Source organism: Parasteatoda tepidariorum, chromosome 4, assembly GCF_043381705.1.
Source record: "Parasteatoda tepidariorum isolate YZ-2023 chromosome 4, CAS_Ptep_4.0, whole genome shotgun sequence".
Classification (NCBI taxonomy): Eukaryota; Metazoa; Arthropoda; class Arachnida; order Araneae; family Theridiidae; genus Parasteatoda; species Parasteatoda tepidariorum.
Window position 1 is genome coordinate 67,716,729 of NC_092207.1, and position 27,702 is coordinate 67,744,430.

The following is a 27,702-nucleotide window of genomic DNA, read 5'->3' on the forward strand; positions in this document are numbered from 1 at the left end:
CCTACGCACAAAGTTGAACACTTTACGGCAGAACAGTTTAACGAGGACAGATACCGCGCACCCTCAATCCCTATGTAGGCTGATCAAAGTGGTTACCCACCCGCTTACTGACCGCAGCTAACGATGCTTGACTTCAGTGTTCTACAGGGAACCATGTCTTTACGATCAGTGACAGAAAAAAAGGTGGCGAGACAGAACTGCGAGACAGAAAAAAAGGTGGTGGCCTGGAAGCAAATCTGAATAAAATGCTTTTCCATGCATTATGGAAAGGAACTAATGTCGTTAATGTAGAGGAAGGTAATGTCGTTAACAAGAAAATCAGCATTTATATGAATAAAACAAGATTCCCGGCCATCATTTCTTCAGGCATTAATTCATTTGAAGGCCAATTTCCTCGTTAACGTCGTTAGTTCCTCTCCACCTCTACATAAAGCGGGGAAATGCATTTTACCCTAAATTTTCTCTCGGCATTTGTTGTTTTTCTATTTTTTTTCTCACCTTTATTCTTCAATTTTTCATGTTCAACATGACGTTTTTTATTTCAACTCATTTTTGTTTATTCACAAATACGTCTGAAAAGTCTTTTTTCACGTCTGGCAAGTCTGGACGCCTATTTTCGCAGCCCTTAAAACATCTCAACTGCTATTTCATATTTGTATATTTTTGAAACAAAGGAATTTTTTAATTAGCTTATATCTTACAGCTTCAGTTTATTGTGATTTTTTATTTAATAACAAGGAAAAGGTTTAAATACCGCAAATTTTAGTTTTATTACTAAATCATGTTTACTTGTTTTTATTAGAAATGTTAATAGCATACAGTAGAGTAATTTTACCAGAATTTTACCAGTTTCATTTTTTTAAACAAATTATTTAAAAGGAAGAAAAACATTTTCTGAATATAAAGAAACAATTGTTAGATATTAAAAAAGGTAATCTTTTCATACTTTCGAAATGAAAACAAACTGTATTGTTCAATAGTTCAACATTAAGTTTCAATTACCGTAACGCAAACACGGGCTGCTTACATGCAAAGCATTACGACATCTTCTCATCAAAATCAAGTCTTTCCATGTTTGCCCAGAGTTTGACGTCGAACTTGTCTTTTTTCTGACGTCGAACTTGTTTTTTTTTGGATTAGTTTCAAAAATGCAAAAAGCTGTAAGCGAAGTAGTTAATATTAAAAATGTTAATAAACATAAGATAAAAATGTTTTAATCTATAAAAATGAGGCTGAGGCTGGCAAAATTTTGTATGAAATTTAATGTAATACAACTCATTTTTATAAAAATATTTTTCAGACATTTTCTGTATCTATTTATAAGTGTTTTATGCATTACAGATTTTCTTACAAAAACTTTTGAAAGAAAACTTTTATTTCTTCAAGGAATGCCGTCATAAGGACAGTTTTGATTTCTTTCAGAAGACTAAATTGACAAGTTTATATAAATACGGAGAATTTTTCTCTGTAACATTCACATTGTTTGTATTCTCTGTAGAGTGACATGTGGTGAAAGAATTCAGATCCATCGACCAAGTTTGGATTTTTGCTTGACGTTTTTAGACATGCTATTTGAATGTCGATAAGTTAAGTTACTTACAATACTCGTTCACAGTGTTGTTGTTTTTTCTGTCACATGTTTCTCTCACCTTCCAGACACGAATAAAATAAAACATTTCTACAAATCAGATCAGAAACATCTGCTTTTGACCACACGATATAAAATCATCTCTAGTTTTCTTTCGATTGAAAATATCTGTTATTCTATTTTACAAGAGTTTAAAAGACAATTTTTATATTGAATACTCGATTCTCAGTATTCATGTAAAGCAAAATAGCTTTTTTTATTATTATATTTGCACATGAAGACTTGTGAGTTCATTATAAAACACCCCTTATAAGCCCTAGTCAAGTTTAAGAAAAGATTGCTCAAATTAGAGAAAAGACAAAGGTGCGTCTATTGCAACGTGCAAATAGCTAGTTCGAATTAAACCATGTCCCAAGCTGTATGCATGTGCTGCTTTCTCGATTTTATGCTATCTGTATATTGATTTAAGAAGGGCACATTAGCCCAGCTTTGAAGTGAACACACAAGCATGCGTATGTGTGCTTAACAATAAAAAAAATATATATAATTAAATCAATGCACCCAGAGTTACGGTGAGATTTTAACCTGCTACCTCAACACATCCATTTTAGGATGTTGGGACAGCCCTAATGTAGAAATTTTATTTATCCTAATGTAGTATTTATTTAGTAACAGTAAGCTACTGAGTTAGTTCAGCGTGCAGGCATTTGTACCTTCACAAATATATTTTTTTATAATTTTAGATATCGCTACATGTTTACTTACTGCTTATATAAGAAAAATCCCAACGATGAAAAACAAAGTTAACAAGTGTTTACTGAACTGTTAAAATTACTGACTTTTCTTAATTTTGACACATTTACTAAGAAACAGCAAGATAATAAAAATCACATTTTATTGTTAATTTTACCAAAAAGTAATTACCAAAACGCTTTGGTAAAAATTACCTGCTTTTTATATGTTCCCATAGAGTCAGAAGCACTGTTAATTTGACCATAATCTGGTAGTTTTAACCATACATTTTTTCTCAGCGCATACTGCATTAAATCTCGATTTCAAAACTATTTTAATTTTTCAAACAGCGCAAGAAAAGTAACAAAATCAATAACTGTTGGAAATAATGAAGCATTAATTAAAAAATTATTTAATACTTGGGTGGTAAAATTTCAAAATTATGAAAAAAAAACACAAAAAGTTAAAGTTATTAAATATGTTTCTTAATAGTAAACATTTAATTAATTTAATTTTTCGTGTAATTAAAATACACTTAAAAATATTACTAAATAGATATAAAATTAAATAAGAATATGATAATTCACTTGACTACTACGATTTTATAAATTTTGATATGCGTACCAAGGTACACATACGTTAACCTGCATGTTCTTGACTATATTATTTTTAAATACTAAGTAAATATAAATTTAAAAGATTTATTCAGATCACTAAACTACTAAGTCAAAAGAAAAATAATTATTTTTAGAATTATCAAATTTTATAATATATGAAACTACTTTTTTTTAGTTTTCGCGCACATGCGTTTAGTGTCATTTTTCGAAAATCATTTTTNATCCCCTCTGCAGAGGATCAAAATTGCGACGGCTTGTCTTCGGATCATCCTCAGGGATGTTTCCCAGACCGTCGCCAATAGCCCATTGTGCAGCTCTAGTGCGACGTAAAGTAACTACAACAACAACAACAACAAATTTAAAACTACTTACGTGTTCGAGAACGTGAACTTAGTGTCATTTTTCGAAAATCATTTCTGTTTAAGTGGACTTCTACCCAAATAAATTACATGTTCTGCATTTATTGGAAACACCAGGAAGCTTAAACGTCCACGAATGCTTGAGAGAAGGTAAAACTTTTCTTATAGAGTGTTTTTAGATGATAAAAAGTGAAGGTACACACATGTGGACAGAGGTAATGAAGAGGCTATACATGTTTTTCCAAATTATGCCGTCACGCAGCGGACTGATCGTTAAGGCACGGTTCCCAGCAGATCACAGAAGTCAAACATCACTGGCTACGGTCAGTGTGCGGGTGGGTGACCACTTGGATTAGGCTGCGTAGGAACCGTGGGTGTGCGGTATTGGTCCTCGCTAAACTGTTCAACCGTAAAGTTCTCGAATTCGCGCGCAGGTCGTCGGGCTACCGAAGCGGGGGTGCCATCCCCTCTGCAGAGGATCAAAATTGTGATGGCATGTCTTCGGATCATCCTCAGGGATGTTTCCCAGACCGTCGCCAATAGCCAATTGTGCAGCTCTAGTGATACGTAAATTAACTACAACCAACCAAATTATGCCAACATGCTTGGCGCATAAATTTTCTCCACTGTTTATGCATCTATAAAATTGTTATAATANCATTTAATGCGTTTGTTGAAGATTGTCTCAATAACCTTCAAATGAATAGGTTTAATACCCGCCAGTATCTGGATAGATTCAGTAGTATTTAATTATTTCTATATTTTACGAAAATCAATGTTTTTGAAAATAAAATGCTTAAATACTAATGAAGAATTCTTAGATTTGAGAATGTAACTTAATAGAGGATGATCCGAAGACATGCCATCACAATTTTGATCCTCTGCAGAGGAGATGGCACCCCCGCTTCGGTAGCCAACGATCTGCACGCGAAGCAAATTTTGCTTTAATATATCATAGAATAGTATTCAGAAAGCAATTTTAAACCAAATCAATAAAGTTAAAGCCACGACATTTTTAATTTCACTTAACTAATCAATAATATGATTGTTAGCTCATCATGGCAAAGCTTCGGAATTTATAAATTAGTTAAGGAAGCTAAAGTTGTTAAATAAAGTATTATTATAATAAAAAATCTATATATTTCTCTTTACATGTTTAAGTGGATAATTTTTTTTTATGTTGAAAAATTTTCAAATTGCTAAATAATTGCTTCGTAAGAGATACAGACATTTTTTCTTTAATCAAACTAATTATAACATGAAATTCCGATAAAATGTGCAGCAACTTTTAATCCAGTTTTCCCTATTGAATAATCAAATAAATTATTAGCTTATTATGTATGAAATTTGTTTTGTATTTTTATTCTTTCTAAAGGTTTATTAAAAAGGGAGAAAATTCAAACCAATAGAAGCTAATTCTAATTCATAATGGAATTATATTTTTGTTTTAATAAACTATTTACACTGATATATTGCTGCAAAAATAGATTTATTCAGCAATATTTTTGCCATTTAGAAATGCATTTATAAAAAAAAAGTTTTTACAACGAAATATCTCTATGAACAAATAATTGACTCCCTGAGGAATTCAAATGCGTTTAATGTCAACAAAGAAATATATTTACCTCTTTGTTAAACAAAAGCAGTTTTTGACTCTTTAATGTGCGAAGGTAAAAGCAATATTTGTTTGCACCGAAAACTAGTTATTTGTTTTGAAAATGGCACGTTAGTATAATTTTTTCTGTGGTTTTGTCAGTTGCATTATATTTGATTCCTAATATTTGACTCAAATAGATGCACATACAAAACAGAATAATAAATATTTGCATTTGTTACTGCTAATACAATAGATAATAATTTTTTCATAACTTAATTGACGTACACTGCAAATAAGTAAACAAGTTCAAATTTACAATCTTATTTTTCATACACCTATAAAATCAGTATTTATAAATATTAAAATATGTTTATCAGATTACGGAATAAAATAGTCAAATAGGGTCACGTTTTGCGAATTATTCATCATTGCATTCCATTCTGTCACCATCACGTTGCCTTAAATTATTAAAAAAGAAATCGAATGTTCGACCAACAAAAATGCAAGCAGGAAGTGTATGGAATTGTATGAAGTAACAAAATGCGTAACTTGACTTCAGTCTAAACAAATATTTTTTTGTTCTAGTACTCATTTATTGTTTTAAAATGTAATTTTATATAATATTATAATTTATTATCGATATAATTTTATGTCTGGATTTTTTCATATTAGTAACAAATTTAAATTTTAAAATTTTTACCATGCCCTAGTTTTGAGCTAATTCAAAAAAATTTTGCTAAAATATTATGGTTAAAGGCAGGAAAACTTCAACTCTCTAGTTAAGTAAAATCGAATATACGTGGTTTTAACTTTCTCCTTGTGCAACTTCATTCAAAAAAGTATGGTCAAATCTATCAATAAATAGTAAAATTTGCCGTGTTTCTTGCAACTCTTTGGTAATGATATTAATAAAATTAACAATGAAATATGGTTTTATAAAATGTGATAAGAGTTGGTAAATGTAGTGAAATTTAGTAATTTTGTTATATCACCCTAGAGTATTGCATAAAATCCTAAAATCCATTTGGTTGGTTAAATTTTTTTTTTCAGTTTTGTGTTTTTTACTATTGTGTGGTAACAGGAACTAGAATTTTGAAAATTAGAATTTTCAATTAGCCGTTATCATATAAACAAAAAAAATACCAAATAAATAGTTAAATGCCGTATATTTTGGTTTAGTTAACCAGAATTGTAGTTTCTTTTTAAATAAGAACTACCATTACCCAACACAATAATTAAACCAAGTTATTTTTTTCTCCGAGAAAACTAGATTCCGAGAAATACTTAGAATGGAACTCACTCTCAAAAATAAAACTCTCACTTTTGACAATTCTGCAATCCTTGAGTTCCTAGAGTTAATTTTGAGGATAATTTCGTCACGAAAGAAAAGCGAGTTTTCAAATAAATGATTAAAATGTTTCCACAACTCTAAACCTCATCGTAACACAATGTGGGAAACAGTTAACTAGAATGACGAATCTCGGATGAAAACTAGACGATTAAAAACAAAGTGACGAAATAAGCCAACTGACTTGTGAGATGAGCAAGGAGCTGGAAGATTCCGGAATCAAATCCCGCTTCAAGCACCGATATAATTTATATAATTTATCTCTCTTTTTTATCTGCCCTTCTTGTGTTGTTAGAGCGACATTGTATCACCTATACGTTTCCCACGATAAAATTATAATTAATAAAGTTAGATAATTTAGGCACTGCAATTTTTTTTCCTGTTTTTTTGCAAAAAATAGAATAACTAAATACTTTTTTTTTTCAATTTATGTGAAATTTGTTTCCTTGCAGAAATGATTATATTTATTTCGTCACTTTAAAGAAATATTCGCTCGGAGCATATACCAGGAAACTGTCAAAAACGAAGAAAGTTTCGTGATACTTGAGTATTCAATTTTTACAGAGCGTAAGCCTTTTATAGTTAAATCGGCCTCTCTCGTAATCCTTCTACTATTGGAAACACGTGAGCCTGTGTCGGCGAAATCGGCTGTAATCGGCGAAAGTTGAAATCAGCTACCGAATTTAACTTACATATAATCAGTCCTCCTCTTGTCATTTCTTTTCATTTCTCAACAAAAACTGACTATCTTGACAATTCTTTGCTGTAAAAATATTTTGTTGGATTTTTGTTGCTTGTTGTGCATTTCCCCCTAGATGCCTGAAATCTGGATTAATTTTTTTGAAAACCAATTAAAAAAAAATTTTTGTCAGTTTTTACCGAGAAATGGAAAAAATGAACTACTTTTTTTTTACACTAAAAGCAAAAAATTTTATATTTTTTAAAGGAAGTTACTAATTTGTTTTTGAAAATATATCAAACTCTTTATGAAGGTATTTATACTGAGTTGTTTAACCTAGTTATAGAGCATATTCAGTTAAACATCACACCTAGTTTTAACCCACTAAGTTGTATTTTGGCCTGCAGTCTTCTCCGCATAGCAAACATTCTCCCAATTTTGCCCATTTTCTAAGCCGCCAGTGGGTAAAAACTGTCTGCATTGATTTAGAACTTACATTTTATTTTCTAAATTCAAAGCTCGTATTAAAGATATTTACATAGAATTTTTAAATTCAAAAATGCTTACTTTGAATTACATTTTCCAACCTAGAGCATAAAATTTCTCAATTCCTAAACACGTTTTTAAATTTTAACCAGTTATCTGAATTTTTTGCTCTTTAAGACTATTTAATGCTTGAAAGCTTAACAAAAACACTGTAAGAAATTCTTTTTTTGAAAAAGTTACTTTTTTTGAAGGTATAAGAACTCTAATTTTAAAGTGCATTTAAAACCAACAAAGCATTATTCCTAAATTTCCATTATTGAGATAATTCAATTAATTAGCGAAATTTTGAAAAAAAATATACACAAATTGCTTATAATTATTATTTTGAAATATATTTCTAATGAATTAATTTTTTTTCACTTTTCACATCATTCTTTGAAAAATTTATGAAAGGAATTCAATTTTCATTTTGCCAAGTAAAACAAATTAAGAGCGTCAAAATAAGATCAAGAAATATAGAAGGAGAATCTCAAAGGAATTAATTTCTTATATAAAACTAATTAAACTAAGGAAACAGAATAAACTTCCCAAGCATATTTTGAAATTTCTTTTAAATGTTTTTCTAAAGGAATTTGAAAATTCACAAAGAAGGGAATGTCTTATTACTTGGCTGTTTAACAATCATTTTTTGAATTAATTCAAGCCACGCTAGCTTAATATTAAGTTTTATCTGCCAAATCAACTATATATTTTGCTTAATTATAAAATTCAAAAGATTTAAAGTTTTTAAAGACCACTTCAACTAACTAATCAAGCAGCAGATTTTTTAAAAATAAATAATTAAAGTCTTAAGAATTTAGTTTAAAAGAAAACTGCATGGCCTAAACCATTAGTTTTTTTATGAAATTCTTTTATTTAAGACTTTATTTGGTGATTAGATTTTTTATTATTTTTTTGCCTGTTACTTTAACTATTTGATAATGAAATATATTATGAAAGAATAATAGTGTTTAAAAAAATAAACGACGGGTAATCAATTGAAAAATTCTAATTAAATAGGATTAAGAGAATTCTCTTCATTTATTCTGACGTGATTAAATTCTTTTTAGAAATTTAAGTCTTTCATTGTGTTTGATGACTCGGATATTTGTAAAATTTTATTTTTTACATTTGAAAAGAAGCAAAAGTTATTTATATTTTCAATTAATAATAATATATTGCTATTATCTTATGTATTAGCTAATATCATCTATTATCTTATTTCTATGAGAAGCAAAGTGCCCCAGGATGGCCTAGTTGATAAGGCGTTCAGCCCATGTCCAGAGATCATGAGTTCGAGGCCCGCCCCCAAGTAGTGTTGCAAATGGTTACTGCTGCAAGTTAAATCTGTCTAGTCATGAAGTCCTCCATGTTCCCATAACAAATCAATACCTCTAGGGGTACTGAATAGGAGATTGATCATTCTCTGGTTCTGGTCAGCACTACGATCTGTGGATGAATAAATGGATGAATGAATGAATATATGAAATACTAAAAAATATTAAAAAATACTGTATTAAAGGATAGCAGTTCTAAAATGTTAAAGACTCTAAATATTAAAAAGTTATGCTATGTTAATGGACTTGAAAGGAAACTTCGCTATTTTTCTTTAAATCCACGAACTAGGTTTATTTGCTTATATATTTTTAATTCTTTTAACTTTTGAATTAAGTAACACAATATTTTTTTTTATATTTTATACCTGTATGAAAAAGAAATTTTAGAAAAATAACAAAGACAAGAAATAAGATACTTTTATTATTTTTTAATAAATCCAGGTTTATTTTTGTAACATACATAATCTGGTAATGAATTCTAAGAAACCTTACTTTATATAATTTAAACTTGTACATAGTAGACACTTTTAATCAGAAAAAACTGAAACAACCTCTTTCGAAACTTAATTCTAATAAAAAATTCATGTTTGCCTACGAAAAAGTTAATTAAAAAAATCCAGACCATGAATTGTGCTCGTCTTTGTTTGAGTTTTATAGCTTTATTAAAAATTTATCCAATAGTTATAATTTAAAATTTTGTAACTACAAAAACTTACATGGACTCATATTCAAGTCATGTAAAAATTAGTAGTTTAACAGACAAATCAAGCAATTTGTATAATCAATACCTTTTTATTAAAAAATGTTTTGATTTGAATATTTCTCATAAAATTGCTTTTAAAATCTAGGTAATTAAAATTCTCAACAAAAATAAATACGCAATTTGTTTAAAAATAAAATTGTATTTTTTTATGTTATGATTTTTCTTAATTTAAATTTCTATTAAATACTATCGGTTCTAAATAACAAAATAATAAATAAATAAGGGACCGGGTTAGCCTAATTGGTATAGGGTATTTGGCCCATGTCCAAGAGGCCATGAATTCGATGCCTGCCAATCGAAGACTCTCCGTGTACAAAATGGTGACTGGTGCCAGCTAAATCTGTCGGGGTTGCAAAGTCCTTCAAGTTTCCATAACCAATCAATACCTCGGGAGGTGCTGGATTGAATATTGACCGTGCTCTGGTCCAGGTCAAAATTATAATCCTCGGGTTGATAGAGGATGTGGGAATGTGTCCTCCGGCTGTGGCGTATGCAGGCTGCGACGTATGCATGTTACAGAAGTCCACTTCTGGGCCATGGTGGGCGCCACAAACGACAAGAAGAAACACACCTCTCTTCCCTAAAATAGGCTTGTAAGTACTGACAAGTGGCATAAAACAACAAAAAATGCAATGAATAAATACTTTAAATAATTTAAAAAAATAAAATATGAATATACTGCTAATAATAATAATAAAATGCCATAAATAATTAAAACAGCATCATAGTATTTCAGATGTTTTAAGCGGAAAATCTATAAACTATGTAAACATTTATAAACCCTAATAACCTTACAGTAGGATCACCGTTTACATCAGCTATAAGCTCTTTTACTCAAATGTGAATTCTAAAACCAAAATTTTTAAAATCATATTCTTATTGACTTGAGGTTAATGATTATAAATATTTTAATTGCCTTTAATTACAAAGAAGCTACTCGAAGAGTCACTGGCCAATCAGGCTCAATTTTTTTGTGTATTTAGTTTTTTAGATTGAAAAATAATGTATTATAATTTTTAGTACAGGCAAAAACAAATTGTAAAGAATTGCAGAAAATCGCCAAATGATCGATAAGGAATAATAATTGGAAGTATCACTTTTAAGATACTAAAAGCCCAATAATGAAATGTGTATTCAAATCTAAACTTCAAGCGATTTCTGATTACAATTTTAATCCAGCAATTAAATTTTATCCTAAAATACTTGTAATATGTAATGTTTTCTCAGACATTTCGGAATATATTAGTTTATTTAATTAGCTTTTTTAAGCGCAAGGGATCAAAATTCTCATTAAGTTGGGTGAAAAAGTCTTAAATTAAGGTAAACTTTTACAATCAACAAAGCACTAAGATAGTAGGACGAATAGAATTTGCCACATATTTAATGTTCTAATTCATTAATTAATAACTTGATAATTACCTCGAAGTAGATAAAACAAATTTTATTTGACTGTTAACCTTTTGCCTACGGCTCCTGATAGCACCTGCTATTCTGAACCAAGAGTTTCACCTGCCGTAGGCGAAAGGTGAATAAGTTTGAAAACGACTAAAAACTATTTTTTAAATTTAGCTTTAGAAAATTAATTTCAATTTCTGAGATGATTTCATAATTTTTCTTGTAAAGTTTTAATAATTAAAATTCTTCTTCCATAGTTAGCTCTGTTACAATTTAGGTCTACTCTGTAGAATTATACCTTAAGAAAGTCAACCCTCAACCCAGGGTTAGAAATTAGAATGTTACAGTTAGGAGTCAATGGTAACTGAATATTTGTTTCTTAGTTACCAAAACGGTTCCTCTAGGTATAGTTTTAAAATTATATAAAACAAAAACTTTTGCGAAATAATAATAATCTGAAAATGCATGCACAAACATCTAAACTTAGATTTTTTTAAAAAATACATATACCTAGATCAAAGCTGGATGCCCAAAACAAATTAAAGACAAAATTTTCTCTAAATTTACGAAGAATAAAGAATTAAAATAATGCAAATTTAGAATTTAAGGCAAAACAAAGATTTAAGACAAATTAAGGATGCCAAAATTTAAATAAATTAAGAGTTTTGAGTGATTAACTCCGTATATATAAAAAAATTGCTTACAAGCAAATTTACTCAAAAAGAAAAAATAAAAACTTGGAATGTATAAATAATATACATGATACAAAACATATAAACAATCTCCAACTTGAAAAATAAAATAACTTAAATTAACTTCTTACATATACTTTATTAAAAGGAATAGCTTGATAAATGCGGGAAAAAGAAATGCATAATTAAAATGTGGTAAACTTTCTCTTTCTAAATAAATTCATTGCTCCAAAAATCAACTTAGAAAACCGAAAATTTAAATAATATTTTTTTCTACTTTATGGCTATTAGTATTTATTTTTCTGCCGAATAGCTGCGATTTCTATTGAGGCAGTAATTATACTTTCATTCGCAGCATAAATCATCATTTGAGCAGCATTCTTGTCCTTCCAATTTATCAAATGGCTAGTTTAATATTTCATCCTTCCTTCCTAACAAACAATGTGCACCATTTTTTTCTACATTATTTTGAGTCTTAATTAGCTCAGTTAACTTTTCCTTCATTTCATCGTTTTAAACAGAATGAATACGAATCCCTATGTCTGATTTTTAGATAGCGTCAATACGAATCACGATGTGGAAATTTTAGATAGTGAAATGGGTAGTTCTTAAATTGATGTGTGGTTTTAAATTTTCGTGAAGACAAACCGCAATGTATGAATTTTAAATTGTTTGAATACGAATCGCAATGAATGATTTTTAATTATCGTGAATACGAATCTAGATGTGTGTTCTTAAATCAGTGAATACGAATCATGATGTGTAATTTTTAGATAGCGTGAATATTAATCACGATGTGTGACTTTTTAAATTGCGTGAAAACAAATCGCTATGCGTGATTATTAAATAGCGTGAATTCTAATCACGTTGTAAAGAATTTTAAATCCCGCGAATACGAAACAGGATATGTAATTTTTTTAATGGTGAAAGATGGATCGAAATAAGTGAGAAATACAGATTTTACGGTTAAAAGCATTGTAGAAGTAGGTTACGTCATACCCACAACTTCCAGTGAGTAACGTTAATACTTATAACATTGTGACGGTCGTATAGCTCAGCCAGATGTTGAATTGCAGGAGCAAAGGTATCTTAAAAGAAAAGCGGCAACAATGACAACTGGGTGTAATTTTAATTTTTAGGTTCAAATTGCAATTAACAACCGATATTTTCGAATCCTGTCTCTACAAATTATATTTTAATACATTAAATAGTTTTTTTAAAAACGTACCGAATGACAGAAAATTTGCATTTTAAGAAATCAGCAAAAGAGGAAAAAATATATTATTCGGAATGAAACTTGTAATATCTAAGTATGTTTAGAACATAAATTGAATTGTAAAACCGAATTAACTACATATCAATCAATTCTGAAAACTATTCTTTATAGAATTAAAACGCAGTTTTTTTTTCCTGAAAATTTAGCTGATTTCTTTCTGCCTGTATTTCTTATCACTGTAACTTACACAAGCCTTCTGAAAATTTTAAAAAAAAACGTTCAAAAAAAGATTTAAAAAAAGATATTTTATATTTATAAACTTGAAAAAGAATTTAGTATTCTCAATAACAGCTCATGTTTAATCTTGGTGAGCAAACACTTTTCGAGATATAACTTTTTTTGAAAACTTTGATTGCGCTATTTGAAAGAAAAATATTGGATCTTTAAGCTTTGCGTGAGGGATAAATATTGGGTCTCCTTAGAGGATAGGGCACTTTAACGCTTGCAAACAGATGTTTGTCTTCTTTTATGCACGTGTTCTTGAAAAAGTTTAAACTAAAATATTCTTATCTTTCAATATATAATTACCGATTGGGAAATTGCATCTGAAACTTGTAGCGAATAATTTTAAAAATTTGAATTTTAAGCATTTTTTTTTATCTTATAATATTACAGCATGAACACTGAAGATCTTTATTTTCTCTATTATCTAAGTATTGCTGAGACTAGTATCCGTTTCATTTCATATTATATCTGTAATGGCATATTTTATGCAATAAAATAGTTACATATTATATTATGCATTAAAAAAATCATCAGAGGTGTCAACATTCCAAATTAGCTATCAGTTATCAGATGGCAATAACACAGAAATATGTGGTTAACTTTTAAGCAATTCAAATTAGAACAATTTTAAGGCGTTCTGTTTAATTCTGTGTTGGAACCAAAATTATACTATTAAATGAAGGAACAGTTATGTAAATATATAAAATTAAGAAATATACATCACTGACATTTTATATTTCATTATGAAACAATAAAATCAAGTTAATTATTTGGTATCAATATTCTATTTTTTGACATTTTAAATAGCCCTTAATGACCTTTTAATATCTTTCTTTAGATCAACTGAAAAATTTTACTCGCAGCATTTCTGTTTTAAAAATTCTTTTCTTTAGCTTTTTTGTAAGCAAAAAATAGTTTTCATCTTAGAATTGTGAATTTTTGATACTGCATTGTAATAATAGTTAAGGAAAAATTCGGATTTTAAACAAATTACTATGATTAATTTTCAAAAATCAAAATTTTTATTACTCAATCGATTCTTGATCTTGAGCCTTAATCTTGAGAACAAAATCGTAATAAGTGGTCCTTTGAAATAATAATAGCTCGAGCCTCACTGCATTTATAAACTTTGATTTTTAGTTTAGTTTTCTTAGTTTCAGTTTAGTTTTCTGAGCTCCAAAAAAATTTATTTTTGCTTTTTTTTACAACTGTCTTCAAAAAATTATTTGAAGATGAATAATTTTAATTTAGCAGACTATTTTAAAAAATAAAGAAAAACTTTTTTTGTTGTATCTAAAGACTGCAATAGAGGAAGCATTTCATGGAACAGCTTGTAGTAGAAAATGGCTTAGTATATATGAAATGTCTCATGTTTCGTAGGAGTCAGAATAGAATGTCTCATACGCGTCTTTATACTGGATGGTCCCGAATTCATGGTACAAATCTTAAGGGTAGGTACGGGACATTGTAACAATCATTTATTGTACAGGAATATATGGAAGTAAATGACGCAGTGAGACTCAAACAGGGGAAATAAATGAAAAAAGAAATCGAGTTATCAGTTGGTTGCGTTGTCTGTAGAAGACAGTAGATATCTAGCCGCATTCATGCATCTCAATAGGGGAAAGTCCCATTCGCAATTGTTCTGACGTTTACGATGGGAGACTTTACGCATACCGAAGAAGCAAACAAGCATTGCAATGAACGGCCGAGCAAATGGTAACGGCAGAGATGCTCTATGAATGCATCACGCACAGTTTCTTGATCGACGAATGGCGGATCACAGAATTTTTCAGCAGTTACATAGTCAACTTCGTGAAACAAGTTCGTTCCATGTCAACACACATGAAGCTGATCGACGAAGAGCTGTACGCAGTCTAAGCCTGGAAGAAAGCATTTTGAACGTTGTATAAAAGAGCTGTTGCTCATCACGTAGGTGTAAGTCATCAGACTGTTTGTAGAGGGTAAAAGAAAATTGCTTACACTCCTTCCATTTTCAGCGAGTACAAGCGCTGAATCCGATACACTCTCCTCTCCACCTGAACTTCTGCTTTGTGGGTGGTACGGCAATGTGAGCTGCAGCCGGATTTCATAGCCCTTGTACTACTTACCGATGAGGGGACGTTTTCACGTGATGGTGTCTTAAATGCGCACAATTTCCATGTATGGGCAACCGAGAATCAACATACAACGTGACCACATTGCGCATCAACAGCGATTCTGCGTGAATATGTGGGCTGCTATTGTCAACGACTTTTTGATTGGCCCATACTTACTACCGACGCGACTTAATGGAGAATGTAATCTTATTATTCTGGAACCATATCACCAGAACTACTACAGGATGTTCCATAACACCATTTGTAACAGCATGTAGTTTCAGCATAATAGGGCGCCATCCAACTTCAGCACTGATGATGCGCACTTACCTAAATGCCACGTTTGGGGAGCGATGTATTGAGCTTGGTGGACCAGTCCCTTGGTAACCGTGATCTCCCTATTTATCGTACTCGATTTCTTTTTATGGGGACATCTGGAGAATCTAGTTTATGCGACTCCACTTGACAAAGATGGGGATCTCGTTGCTCGAATATCCGAAGGTGCTGCACGTGTGCGCAAAATACCTGGCATCTTTGAACATATACACCAATCGCTCCACCGACGCTGTCAAGCATGTATCGCTACTGGTGGACGAATTTTTGAACAGTTTTTGTAAACCTTACACTTATCAACGACACTTTAAATAAACACTTTGTCCTTCATTTTTTTGTGTTTGGGCCTCACCTGGTCACTTGCACCCACACATTTCTGAAGAAAAAATGATTGCTACAATGTCTTGTACCTACCCTTAAAGTTTGTACCATGAATTTGGGACCACCCTGTACATAAATTCATGGCTGCTCAAAATGGATTCTCTTATTAATTTTAAATCTAGAAATTGCTCTGACACCCGGTGGCTGAGCGGTAGCGCTTCGCGCTGTCGTGCCACAGGTCCTTGGTTCGATCCTCGGGCCGAGCAAGGTTGACTCAGCCATTCATCCCTTCAGTGGGTCGATAAATGAGTACCAAGCATGCTTAGGAGCTAAACACTGGGGGTTCCACGTTCGGCTGACCATCTGACCGGAATATCTGCCCCTGCACCCCAGAGCCCAAGGTCGAGAAAACTGAGATTGGATGCACATTAATTCAAACAGATAATTAATGAAAAAAGAGTTAACAAGTCTAAATATTTAATAACAAACCAAACAAGAGGAAATAGATCTCAGATAATCATTAAGATTCTACTAAGAGTGACACATAGTTTGTCGTCACTGAAAGCCCCGCTACATACTTATCAGAGCTCTATATTGAAACTGCAACTTTACTTCCTTTACCTTTAAATAATCTCTTTTAGCGCTTTCTAGCAGGGAATGACAAATCTCATCTAGGTCCCGGTAACTTCACCTGACGCATCTGCCATTCTAATGGGGATTACAGAAAAGAGAAATCTAGAAATATACAAAAAGAAACAAGAGAGTATGCAAAATAGTAATAAAACAATTACAAAATATGAATGATACTAGGTAGTCCACGGTTCCATAAAGCCAACTAAAGATGTCAAATTGGGACTTTCATGTTGTCCAACTTTTTGCACTTCATATCTATCATTATCTTTTACAGTAGCAATTATGCACCGTCCATGAAATTTAGGTCTGAATTTCAAACCAATTCCAAATTGTGGACGTTGAATCGCAACTAGATCAACTGTTCTGTACTTAAAAGATTCTTTACGCTTTTAGTTTTGTGATGCTTTAAATCTATGAAATACGATCCTGATCCTGAATCTGTAAAATAGGTTGCTACACTTTTCGTCGAGTAGATGTGGGATTTTTCATGAACGTCTTATCATACTCTTCGACTAAGTTCTTTCTAATTCATAGATCATCTTCAATTTTTTTTATTGGGATTCCAATCATTAGCTCTAATGGAATAGCACTTCTACTGGAAAAAATGATACGATTGATGATTCTCAGGAGTTTGCTTACGGACTTTTTCTGCTTCTCTGTTTCAGCTATAGATGGTTTCATAAGAATGGGATTAGAATATCGTGAATGTTTTCTATTCAGCAGGAATACCAGGTGTTATTAGAAATAAAGGAAACGAAGGGGGAAAAAATAAAAATAAATCATTTTAGCACCGAAGACGACGTCTTCAGGGGGTACCAGCCTCGGTAGCCATAAAAACAAAACCATTTCTTTATTTTTATTTCCTTCGTTTCCTTTATTGATACTTTTTTCTGAAATTTCTGCGCTTTTTAGCGCATTTTTTTTTCAAGAAATTTTATTTATTTAGAATTAAAAATATTTGTGTTTTCTTTTAGTAGTGTTATTAGAAAGTTGTTCAATGATTTCAAACTGGAAAAAGTCTTGAAACTTCTTTGATAAAAAGCACCATTACGATCAGAGATGTTTTTAAGGCTCTTGTTTAATTTTTCTAAAGCAACTTTTGCACTAGTCTGTTTTACTGGATGTAACAAAAAGAAATTCACAGAGAGACATGTAGATTTCTGACACCAACATTTAGGGGAACATGGTGCGTATTAATTCACTCGGATAGTAATTGGAAAGTACAGTCAAATGCTCATTTCTTGCTCGTGATAAGTAACTCATAATAAAAATTGAAGATAAATATATTTTAGAAATAGCATTTTAGATATTTCGAGGACCAAATACTCGTGTTGGAACAAGGTTCAGAGTCTATTCCCCGTACCAAACTCTTAAAAGGTCTACAACTTAACACCTATTAATGAAAATCTAACTCCTGCTCTGCACCTCTACGTAGTACGAGGATGCAACTTCTACGGGTGGCAAACGCAAGCACAAAGGACGGTTGTATTAGAATAGAAGTGCATCTGCAATCTTCACTCTTGATTGGTTAATTGTTTTGTAATACTAAAAGGCACGTTTTAAATGATTTTAAGTATTAACTATTTTTGTCTGAGTGTGTAACCGTGTGTAACTGATCGTTAAGACACGGTTCCCAGTAGATCACCGAATTCAAGCATCACAGGCTGCTGTCAGTAAGCGGGTGAGTGACCACTTTGATCAGTCAGCGTAGGGACCGAGGTATTGGTCCTCGTTAAACTGTTCTACCGTAAAGTGCTCGACTTCTCGTGCAAGGCGTGGGGGACATGAAGCACATAAATTGACACAGATAATAATCGAAAGTACAATCAAATCCACATTTCCTACTCGGGATAAGTAATTCATAATAAATGATTGAAAATAAGGATGCTTTACTTACAATGTCTTATGGGTGTGGAACGTAGATTTCTGAAACTAACTCGTTGGAGAATATGGTGGTGAGCTTTGGAAGAACCACAAATAATTAACGAAAAAAGTTAACAAATATAAACATTTAAAGACAAAAAAATTTTAATAGTTCAACTAGAATCATTAATTTCACTAGTGAGACGTCCAGTTGTGGTCACCAGTTGTGGTCACTTTCTCTATTGGAACTAAAAAAAGGCATTTTTTTAATATTTACTTTTCGAATCTTTATCATCATATTATTCGAATCATTATCAAAAATGAATGGAATCAAAAAACGTTCAAGAAACATAAAGGAGTTGAATATAAGTTAAACCATTTTTTTCGTTTATCACATCCACTTGTACTATTATTTTCAACTATCTGGGACGTTTTTGCTTTTTTCTTGCTTAAAAAGTAATTTGCAGATCTCCAATGTGCATACTCTTTTGTCTTCAATTTTCGTAACTATTCGAAAAATATACATTAAAGGTCATCATTATGGAACACCTTATATGCATATTGTTCTTTAACTGGTTAATATTTTCAGCTTCCTGATTATAATTGAGATATAAATTCCTTTTTTACCATTCATCCATGTGACTGCTCATTTTGTTTCGGTCAGCATAGTAATAATATTTTCCTATACGTAATTATATATTTCATTAAAAAATTATCTTTTCTTTTTTTGCTTCTTTTTAAAAATGTTAAATTTAAAAATAAAAAAAATCATGATAAATGCGAAACAATCGGGTCAGGAAACTGATGCTTGGGAGCAGAGCGAGCAGAATATAGAGCCCCTAATCTTTTAAAAAATATATAACATTTACAATTTTAATTTTTTCTCTAATTCATTTGTATTTATCAAGAACAGCCAAAGTTTATTGCATGATAGGACTTAATCTTGAGTTTTAGAGCCAAGTCTATTCTGCAGTTCAACCGTTGAATAATTGGCAAGTCTTTCAAACAAATCATCTCACAAATCTCGACTGAGAGCAGGGACATTATATTAGCAGCTTAAAGCGTGCGAATTATATTTCATTATTTATAATGAATGCTTCCAGACAGTGATAGTTTGAATTTCACTGGTTCCTGAATATTAACTCTAAACCTTTGAATGTCAAATGATAAATTCTATATCAACACTGTTTAGATGTGTATATGTTACCGGGAATTACCGAAATCAAGGGAATGTCGACTTTTCGACTTTCACCGGTAAATGCCAACAATCGCATAGTCGCTTTGGTGAATGTCTGAGACATTTGTTATATCCAATTTTATATTTATTAATTCATTGATATTATTATATTTATTCGATATGATAACATCTGCTGGGAATAGATTAGGAGAAACATCAGTGTTCGGAATACCGGTTAAATGCATACCGGGCAGTGGCACTCAACTTTTTTAAAAAAAACATTAGTATAGAGTATAGCGTGTACTGGCACTGAACCTTAAAAAAATAATGATTGAGGGCATACCGGGCATTAGCACTTAAATGGAACTAGTGTATATTTACTTTATTCAGACTTTAGAGGAGATTTTTTTTACCAAAACGTGATATTTCCACAGTCCATATTAAAGAAGCCACTGAGGGGACAATTTGTGAAATTTTTGAAACCAGTGAATCTCTTAAATCTGGTTTCGTGTTAAAATATGTGAGTCAAATTTTCTGAAAATGCCCATATTTGTCCAAAAGTGCTGAAAGAATGTCTTTAAATGACATTTTTTTTAACAAATCTTGATATTTCAACAGTCTGTATTAAAGACGCAATAGAGCTGACATTTTGTGATTTTTTTTTTACATTTTTTGAAAAGAGCGAGTTTTTTAAAACTGGCTTCATGTTAAAATTTGTAAGCCAAATTTTTTGAATATCCCCATATTTGTCCAAAAATGCTGAAAGAATGCCTTGAAATGAGATTTTTTTTTTACATAACAAAATATATCCAGACCATATTAAAGAAGCAATAGAGCTGGCAGTTTGTGATTTTTTTTTAAATTTTTCTGAAAAAAGCGAATTTTTTTAGATCTGGTTTCAGGTTAAAATCAGTGAGTCAAATTTTCAGAAAACGCCCTCATTTGCAAAATAGTGCTCAAAGAATATCTTTAAATGAGATTTATTTTTTACCAAACATATTTCCACAGTTCGTACTAAAGAAGCAATAGAGCTGATAGAGCTTTAGCTGATAGAGCTTTTTAAATTTTTTGAAAATTGTGAATCTTTTTAAACTGGATTCATATTAAAATCTGTGAGTCTAAAATTCTCAGAAAATGGCCTCATTTGTAAAATAATGCTCAAAGAATGTTTTTCAATGATATTTGTTTTTACCAAAACTTTATAGTTCAACACTTCGTATTAAAGAAACAATGGAGCTGATAATTTATGGGGGGAATCTTTTAAATCCAGTTTCATGTTAAATAATAGGCGTCAAATTTTCTGAAAATGCCCACATATGTTCAAAAGTTCTCAAAGAATGTCTTTAAAGGAGATTTTTTACTAAAACATGATATTTCCACCGTCCATATTAATACGCATTAAAGTAGTTAATAAAATATAAGCAATTTTTTCATTACTTAATATTTAATTATGTAGAAAATAAAATTTGCAAATGTGTTTACACTGATTGCATCTTACATAAATTAATAATATTGATATTTTTTTCAATATTTTTGGAATAGAACAAAATGAGTGATTTGTCAAACTTCAAGAAATATATTTTATGGTTATTACGCATCAATTGCATTATGCTTAAAGTATATTTAAAAGTTCTAATAACAATTTTTAGTTATAACAAAACGATATAGCAAAGTTCTTTTTTTACGTGGAATAGTTCTTAATATAAGTTTAAATCATATTTTTTTCATTGTAATGTAGTGCTATCACTTGTTAACTAAAAATTATAAATTAAAAGTTATAAACAACACTGTTCGAATTTTCATTCTAAAATAACTTTCAGTAGTCTGCTCATCCAAATACTCGTAAAATTTATGGTGCGGAACAGTTTTTACCTTTTCGGTTTTAAAACCGTTTACTACCATGATTGAAGAACCATGAATACAAAACTACACAGTTTCTTAACCATTTAAAACTAGCGTGGTTCCAAAACCATGAAGAAGAAGTTTAACTTGTCTTTAGAGCTAGGATTTTCGTTAAGAAATGGGCATTGAGTTAGGTTGTGGATGAGTTATGTTTTATCAAATTAACCGTGGAATGTGGTTTAATTAGGTAATCTGGTTGTTTCACCTATCTCAAGAGATGTTAAATATTAGACTTTTTTGTGTTAAGCCAGGTTGATGGTGCTGCCCTCTATGCGTGAGTGAGAGTATCGTTTCAAGACTATAATGAAATTATATTTTTTTAAATTTAAATTATATGGATTAAAGGGAGTTGTTTATATGACCAGGATGTTCTTTTCTATTAAACAAAACTAACTTTCGAAATTTTAAATATTTGTTTCAGAACAAAAATTATTTTTTGATGATCTTAAGTTATTTTACCGAAATAATTCAATACGATTAAATGAAGATTAAAAAGAAGCAAACTAAGCGAAATTCAAAGTTTTAGATTTAAAAACATTTTTGTAAGTATTTTAAATGTTAATGTAACTAAATTTTATAGAATGCATTTTTTTTTCATTGAAAAAATATATAAACTTAAAGGATTAAAATTTTTTGGTGTAATAAAAATAAAAACATTGATTTTTCGCATTTTAAAATAAAAAAAGAATTCCGATTAATTTTGCTAATATAAAAATGTATATATAAAAGTAGAAAATAGTTGTTGTTTTCTAAAAATAAAAGTAATTTTAAAATAATCGCTTTATTTTCATTCCTTATTTTACATATACTCTAGGGATAAAGCATTAGTTTATATATTTTTTTCTCTTTCCTGATAAAAATATTTATTTCTAATAACTAAAAAAGGAAATAAATGCATCTTTTTATTTTTTTTTTGTGTAATCTCATACTCTTCAATAAGCTAAAAGTATTTATATTTAAATATTTCAATTAGCATTTATTTTGTAAAAATAATAATGCACACTTAGTGAACGAGTACACTTTCAGAAAGAGAACTCTCTCATTTGACGATTCATCAATCCTTGAGCAGTGTTTCGTCAATTTAAAGAATCATTTCTTCCTGAAATCATGTGATTTGTGACGAAACAGGACCTCTCAAATATATGACGAAAATGTTTCCTCAATTACAGAACCTCATCGCAGTGCATTGTGGGAGATGGTTAACTAGAAGGAATACCAGACGATAGAATGTGACGATAAAGCTGACAGGGGCCGGTATTCTGAGCTCTAGTCGACCGTCGATTTGAGTTTTTGGAAGCCGCGCCACTTTACCTGATATTCTACTTTCCCCGCCAATTGCTCGATTTTTGGTATTCCAAGCAAGTTTTAGTCGATCTTGAGCGCTCTTTTCGGTCGACGCGAAAACCACTGGTATTTTCAGTAGAGTAATGGCGATCGCATGATTAGTAATTATTTTAGACGGCTAAGTCCTCGGAGGAGACCATACCCTCCAACTGCTACGGAATTTCTGTAGTTTCAGAAATCTTCTTTTCAGACGGTAGCAAAATTAATGTCTTAATATTTTAAAAAAATTAATTTTAGCGTAACTTGTCCACTATTACTTATAAAAGTGCAGGCCATATGGCTAGATTCTCAAGTTCTGATAAAAGTTTTATGAGAGATCCATTTGCTTTAAAAATTTCTACTTTGGTTCGCTACCACTAGAAAGAATTTTTTTCAAAATCCTCATAAGTTGGAGGGTATGGGAGACCGATATATAGAAACAGAAAATATGCTTTTAGTCTTCATGGTGATGTATTTCATGATTTTTTTTCGATTAACGAAAAATCTTGTTCAGTATTTATGCGTGGAACTAACAGAGGATTTGGAAAGAGAAGCAACGCGAGGAAACGTGATTTCAGTAGAAACATAAGTTAAACTTAATTTTTTTTCAATATCATGAGCATATTTCTCTTCTTTTTTGAAAAAAATAATAATTTAATTTAATTTTTCTTAAACACTTTTGTCAAATTTTAGATTCAAATCAAATATACAGCGGTTCTAATATTGCCATAAAAACTGAAAATGGGATATAAACAAATACTTAAGTGAATAATAAAATATTTTATAACTATGAAACTATACTACAATTCACTTTACTTAAAATCTTTGAAAAATCTTTTATAACATAAAACTAATATTGCTGAACATGGTAATTGCAATATGAAGTACATAAATTGCTTGACAAATTAACAACTAAATATTTCGAATCTCTCAAAGTGAATTTTTTCTTATAGCTAAAATTTTATAAAAGTTTTGTTAAAGAGAGTTCAAAAATTTTTCCATGTAACAAGGAGGTTCATATAATGAACTGTAATGTTTATCTTTTCACGGTGATCAAGAAGTCGGCCACGTACCAGGAAAATCTCGAGTTCAAGCCCGCTTCGAATGTGGGTATAACTTATCTTTCTCTTCTCTTTGTTTTTCTTGTGTTGATCGGGTGATATTGATCCACCCCTGCCATCTGCATGGTGTAATTGAAAATGCAATTCATCAGACCACATTACCTTTTTCCAGTCATCTACTGTCCAATCCTTATGCTCCTTTGCAAACTGGAGTCTACTGTTCTTGTTCAAGGCTGAGAGCAGAGGCTTTCGAGCAGGCTGTCAACTCCCATAGCTCGTTCAGAGACGTTAGCAGTTGCACCTTCACTAAGATTTCCGCTATTTGACGTACTGTTGCTCTTCTGTTGCGCTGGACAACACTGGCATGCATAGATAGATAGATAGATAGATAGATAGATAGATAGATAGATAGATAGATAGATATTAGCCGTTCCCTGTATCATAACCCATCATAAACGAAAAGTAGAAAAATGCGAAGAATGATGTAACATTTTTGAATTCCTTATCTATTACAAATTTTTAATAAAAATTTTTTTGGGGGGTATTAGTCTTTATTATTTAGGAAATAATAGGTATTTTGGTAATAGGTTTTCTACACCTTCCCCACCATGAAATGGATAAATGCAAGAGAAGATTGCTTGATTGTGGTAAATTGGGACAATCATGAGATGACTTTGAGCAAGAGCACCATGTCTAATGATACTGAAAACAGTTAATCTTTATTTCGATGGGGTGAAATTCTAGACACGTATTTTTTAATCTAATTATGCAAAGCCATTGAAAAGGACAACAAATAAACATTAATAGAAAAATGAGTGTCATTTTATCTTTATTAATTGCGTTAATATATGATTTTCTGTTCGGCGCATGATTTCTTAGTTTGGAGATCAATACCAATTTATTATCAATACCAATGAATTACTTTTTATAATCAGTTCAAAGAACAAGTATTCAGTTAGTGTTAAATAGAGCAATTACGTTCTCGCTTATGCTTTATCTTCCGACGTAATTTGCCAAAAAGTTTTTTAACTTTGATAGGAAAATGATATAGCCATTTTTTTCTTTTCAGAAGAAATAAAAACCTCCTTTAATGTGTGGATATATTCTTAAAACAAAGCTTACGATTCTTTCCATTATCTAAACATAGCACCCACAGGAACCAAATGTCGAAGAAAACATATCTTTCTAGATAACTCTTTAAAACTTCCTCTTCTGGGTATCATCAAGCGAAAACAGTCTTCAGTAACAAATAAAAGATAACAGAGAGATAATCAATTCAAGGAAAGAATTGATCAATAAAAGAAACGAAAATGTTACAAGCCTACTTTGCTGAATTTCATTTATTATCTTTATATAACTATTTCTATTTATAAGAATAAGTTAATAGTTGAAACTTAAACTTCTAGATTTTTAAATGTTGCCATTTAAAAGATACTTTGTAAGTCCACTTTCAATTTTTGGAAAAACAAAACAGCGCTGTTCCTCAATAAAATAAATTTAAAATATTATATATTGGATGGAAGCTTTTTGAACAATCGCATTTGTAGCATTTTAATAGCCATTTATTATTTTGGAGTGTTTTGAGCCAAATACTTTTAAAATTCGATGTAACCTTAATACAGTTGTCAGTAGAACCATGTTATTGTACTTCAGAAACTAGATTATATGATACTATGGTTCAACTTTAATGGAATCGGAGATCAATTTAAAACGTTATTATGGTTTAGAAAATTTGCATCGTATTATGGTTCAGAGTGCCGACAATACGATTCAACTTTAAACTATTTTTACTGAGAGTGTAGCAATATAATTTAATTAATAATTAAATTCCATTGTTTTAGAAAATTAGCATCTACTTTTAAATTTATTATTTTCCAATGAGCTCGCAAAGCTCATTCGCAAAAAATCAATTGAGCATTGAACCGTAGTATAAGAAGCTTGAACCGTAATGAGGAGAAAATTTGCTGCGACCTAGATAGGATTTTAAATTGAACTCTCTTTCTGTTCCAGAGAGTTGAATTACAGTTTGGTGTATTCAGGCTTAGAAGTACGATAGTTTGGTTCAATTTAGAGTCATATAAAGAAAGAAGAAAATTTAAAAGACTACACATATCTCACTCACTAGGTGGCACCACTAGATCAACTAACTAAACCACATTTCTTGAAGAAATTGTTAACACAGTCATAATTCAAAGTTATTGACTTAATATATAAACGTTATTGACCTTTGCTGGTAAGGTTCATAAATTCTTCAGAAAGGTTCCAGGTAAAATCGGGGAAGTTTCCGGACTTTCAGTTTAAATATTTCTGAATTCTTAAAAAGAATTTCCTTTTTTCCCAGAAATGCAACATTTTGTAAATGATTCGCATTAACTGTTGTTTATTTTTTCGGAAGATTCCTCAATTCTTTTTACAGTGTGAAGTCATGATGTTACTGCAACACTTTAACATCATCAAAGATTGTATGCGTTAAATGCTTTTCACTTATCTATATTTTAATAAATTTCAATCTGTATTTTAATAAATTTCTATCTGAATTTTTATAAATTTCTATCTGTATTTTAATAAATTTCTATCTGAATTTTAATAAATTTCTATCTGTATTTTAATAAATTTCTTTTTGCATTTCAATAAATTTTCATCTGTATTTTAATAAATGTTTCGTGATTCAAAGTTTCTTTGAGCATAAGACTTTGGTTTTACTGTTTGAAAATTCTGATGGGAATGTGAATTAACAAAACAAATATACAAATCAGTTATTTTGTTACAATTTATCCTTGAAAATTTAAAGAGTGGTATTCTTAATTTCCTTATTTAATGCACCCTTCAAAGCTACTCAATAAATCACTTATTTTGTTTTATTATTATTGTTATTAATATTATTTTAATGGCTTCGTTCCTTTCCAAATTTGTCCTTAAAAAATTAGGGTATGGTTTTCTTAATTTCAATATTTAATGCACTTTTTAAGTCTACACAATCAATCACTTATTTTGTTTTCTTCTTCTTGGGCACTACAGTCGGTTACCGCCCAAGTCGGTCACAGTCAGTTTACCCCATCTACATCTATTGGATGCTATATTTCTCCATCTATTAAATCCCTTTATTAAGTCCTCTAACCACTTCTCTACTCTATCTAACCATCTTGTTCTAGGTCTTCCTCTTCTTTTCCCTCTGGTGTTTATTATTAATATTAATAATTATTATTAATATTAATTTAATGGCTTCGCGCTTCTCCATGCAAAGCAAGAAGTCGGTTACCGGCCAAGTCGGTTACCGGCCAAGTCGGTCTCAGTCAGTTTACCCCATCTACATCTATTGGATGCTATATATTTCTCCATCTATTAACTCCCTTTATTAAGTCCTTTAACCACTTCTCTACTCTATCTAACCATCTTGTTCTAGGTCTTCCTCTTCTTTTCCCTCTGGTGTTTAGTATTAATATTAATAATTATTATTAATAATTATTAATATTAATAATTATTGATATTAATAATTATTATTAATAATTATTAATATTAATAATTATTATTAATAGTTATTAATATTAATAATTATTAATATTAATAATTATTATTAATATTAATTTAATGACTTCGCGCTTCTCCATGCAAAGCAATAACAATACTTTTTGTGTTTAATGAATGTTTTGACCCAAAACTTATAAAATTTAGTGCTGTGTCTAGCACTTCTTGTTTACCAAGCAAAGTTTAAATTAATGTTACACGCTCTATCTAATCTGAAGTTAGAGCACTATCTTTGTACCATTTTTGTTCAAAAGATATTTATTTCGTTGGTGTTGCGACGAAACACTCAATAGAAAATAACTATTTGTTCACTTACTCATTTTCCCTTCCAA

At 30.5% G+C, this 27,702-nt stretch overlaps 1 long non-coding RNA gene across 1 annotated transcript; it reads right to left on the reverse strand.

The window, feature by feature from the left end:
* Positions 1-9,184: 9,184 nt before the first annotated feature.
* LOC139425379 (uncharacterized) lies at positions 9,185-20,141 on the reverse strand. The gene is made up of 2 exons (XR_011636618.1): positions 16,508-20,141; positions 9,185-10,125 (listed from the first exon to the last, which is right to left on the reverse strand). It is a non-coding gene; the product is annotated as an uncharacterized lncRNA (long non-coding RNA).
* Between the last annotated feature and the right edge of the window lie 7,561 nt (positions 20,142-27,702).